Below are 3,975 nucleotides of genomic sequence, written 5' to 3'. Positions count from 1 at the left end.
AAATAAGTACCAGTTATGCACTGGGGTCGATATAATCGACTTAATCCGTTTGTCTGTCCTTGTTTGTCCCCTCTGTGTGTAGCCCCTTGTGGGCAGTAAAGAAATAACACAGTTGTGTGTGCAGTGAGAGCTAGCAGTAATCTCCTTGAGGCAGTGTGCCAAGTGATATTACTGTGTTTACTTCACAAGTTGTGAAATTTGTGTTTTTGTGATCACATGTGTATGCTGTAGTCTGCGATTTTTCTCATGGACTGGAACAAAGAGCCAATGTGAAATTCTATGCTAAATTTGGGAAGTCTGCTACAGAGACATTGAACATGCTTTGGCAAGCTTATAGCGATGAGGCAATGGGTTGTATGCAATGTTTTGAGTGTCATGGATGCTTCAAAAGTGGAAGGAAGTCTCTGGAAGACCTACCATGAAATGTAGTATTGTGCATTGAGAATTTGTCCCCTAGAGCCAGACTGTCAATTAAGAGTTCTACTGCAACATTTGAAGCATTTGAGGGAGATGCGGTGAAAGCGATCGGATCTGTGGAGCATGAAGAATTAGATTCTTCATGATAACATTGCACCCTGTCATCAAGCTCTCTTCAGTTGTGAGCTTCTCATCAAAACAACAAGGTATTACTTCTGCACCTGCTCTCTTTACTAGATTTAGCACCTGCAGACATCCATCTTTTCCCTAAGATGAAAATGCAGCTCAAAGGTTGCCGTTTTAATACCATTATCCAGAACGAATTGCAGAAGGTCCTTGACTCACTTACGGAGAACGACTTCCAGACTGGATTCCAAAAGTGGCAGGAATGATGATTCAATGTATATCTATGTCCATAATGTATTTTTGCTCTGGATGAATCAATATAAGCTTAAATAGTCAGCATCAGATGATCAAATCATGTCTATGCTGCACAAGGTGACTATTTCAAACAAGATGATGTTGAAACTTAGGTAAATAAGTTGTTTTTTATTAAACATTACTAGTCCAGGAACTCTTTGACACCACCTCATATCGTCATCATCATTTAATGTCCATTGTCCATGCTGGAATGGGTTGAATGGTTTGACCAAAGCTGGGGTGCTGCACCTGACTCCAGTCTGATTTGGCAGGGTCTTCTATGGCTGGATGCCCTTCTTTATGCTGACCACTTTTACATGGCACTGCACGGGTGCCATTAAGTGGTGTCACACAGGTGCGTTTATGTGGCACTGCATAGATGTTTTTATGTGAAACCACCAGAAGTGCTTTACACTGCCAGAGGTGTGTATATATAGATATATAATAAAAAAATTAGATTCAGATGAATTAGGTACTTAAGTTGAGGCAGCAGAATTTAGTACAGTATTATCCATACAATTTCAAAGTAAGGTGATTAAAATCAAAATAAGCAACAGAATATCCTGTTGCTTATTTTGATATATAGATACATATATGCTCCAGCATGACTGCAGCTGCATGACTGAAATGAGTAAAAGAATAAAAGAACATATGTGTGTGTGTGTGTGTGATTTTTTTATTGCCCACAAGAGGCCAACATAGACTTATATGTATGTGTGTGTGTGTATGTGATACTTGTAAATGAGTGTCACCATCATAGAAGCAGTGGCATTTGTTTCCAATCACCTGTGAAAATATGCTGGGCCATGAGAAAATATTACTTGGCCAGGGTTTGCAATAGGAAGGATATCCAGCTTCTGAAAATCTGCCTTAGTGAATAGCATCAAGCTCATGCAAACATAGAAAAGTGAATGCTACAATGACAGTGATGACAACATTGATGAATAAATATAATAATAATAAAAATCACCAAATGTCTTTTCTTGACAAACCTTATGTTGAAGAGAAATAGACACATGCAAATGTTGAATGGGAAATAAGTATATGCAGTTTGTATTGGCATATCTGATGCACTCTCTTCAAAAGACCTGGGCCCTACATGTGAAGCTAGACTCATATTACACACTTTGATGCAATAAAAACATTTTTCCTGAATATGCAGGTGTGGCTATGTGGTAAAAAGTTTGCTTACCAACTTCATGGTTCTGGGTTCAGTCTGATGGTATGCGCACCTTGGGAAAGTGTCCTCTACTAAAGCCTCAGGCTGACCAAAGCTTCGTGAATGCATTTGGTAGACAGAAACTGAAAGAAGTCTGTTGTGTGTCATTCATCATCATCGTTATCGTTTAACATCTGTTTTCCATGCTGGCGTGGGTTGGATGGTTTCACTGAGGTCTGGAAAGCCAGCGACAGCACCAGGCTCCAATCTGACCTGGCAATGTTTCTACAGCTGGATGCTTTTCCTAATGCCAACCACTCCGAGAGTGTAGTGTGTGTATGCATATATATATATATATATATATATATATATATATATATATATATATATATATATAATACGTCAAGAAATAACTATTGTTTCTTTCAAAAGAGACAAAGAGTTAATAGGACTGCAAAAAAGAAGTGTTCAAATAAATGAGGCAAGGGTAATTAAACATTGGTCATAAAACAAACATTAAAATGAGTTAACGTCTTTATATATGGTATCAAACCTCCAACATACATCATATATAAATAAATATGGCCATGACTTTCATAATATATAAATCAAAAATCAAAATATATAAGACATGCAAATACAGAAAACCACCAAAAGTAAAAAAATATACATATATGTGAAAAAAAACAACAAAACAAGTATAGGAACGTCCCATCATAAAACGGCTAAAAATTTATAAAATACCTTAAAATACTAAAAATATGTCATGCTGAGAAAGCGGGCAAACAAATAAAGAATAAATCAACTAAAAAGTTATATTTACCTCACTCACACCAAAGGTAATAATACACGAGTAAATTTTTTTTTTTGCAAATCAAAAAAAATTGTCTACACAGAATATAATAATTCAAGAGTAAGGTTTCCCGGATTAAACTAAACACATCATCTATGGCCATTTCAGGAGCACATCACCATAGTTAGATTGCAATTGATGCATATCATGGCAATGGCCCCCTATTCAGGGTGAAAAGAGAGATAGGACACATATACAAGACCTTGGTGATTTTCTGTATGTGTATGTCTTATGTCTTATATATTTTATATTTTGATTTATATATTATGAAAGCCATGGTAACATTTATTTATATATGATGTATGTTGGAGGTTTGATATCGTATATAAAGTCATTAAATCATTTTAATATTTGTTCTATGCACCCACTACACTCTTGGAGTGGTTGGTGTTAAGCAGGGCATCCAGCTGTAGAAACTTTGCCAGATCAGATTGAGCCTGGTGCAGCCTCTGGCTCACCAGTCCTCAGTCAAACTGTCCAATCCATGCCAGCATGGAAAGCAGATGTTAAATGACGATCATGATGATATATATATATAAATAAAGCCAGTATACCTTCGAACATTGGGCCTTACCGAGGCATTGACAAGTGACTGAGACCTTTGGAGACATGCTGTGCTTGAGAAGACCCAACAAGCCAAGTGAGACAGTGGCCTATGCCAGTGGGTATAACCAGCCCACTTATGGATACCCCTCATTCATTGGGCAATGAACCTTGCTTGCAAAGACCTATTGAGGCAAGTGAAATCAAAATCAAAATCACTGACGTAGCTGATGACAGAAGCGTTTGATTGGCATTCGTACCAGTGGAACATTAAAAGCACATCCGAACATGGGGTGTAACCAGTCCACTTATGAATACCCCTCATTCATTGGGCAATGAACCTTGCTTGCAAAGACCTATTGAGGTTAGTGTAAACAAATCAAAATCTTCCAGACCAAGCATGACCACAGTCTAAAGGCTGAAACCAGTAAAAAGTCTATAAAAAAAAAACGATACAGCTTTGGTATTGCACTGCATCTAATAAAAGTGTGTATCTTTTATGGGTGTATTAGATAGTATGTATGCATATGTGTGTATAAACATATATATAAGTATATATGTGTGTATATATATATATATATAT

This window comes from Octopus bimaculoides, chromosome 7 (assembly GCF_001194135.2).
Source record: "Octopus bimaculoides isolate UCB-OBI-ISO-001 chromosome 7, ASM119413v2, whole genome shotgun sequence".
Classification (NCBI taxonomy): Eukaryota; Metazoa; Mollusca; class Cephalopoda; order Octopoda; family Octopodidae; genus Octopus; species Octopus bimaculoides.
Note: the sequence above shows the minus strand (reverse complement) of the source record.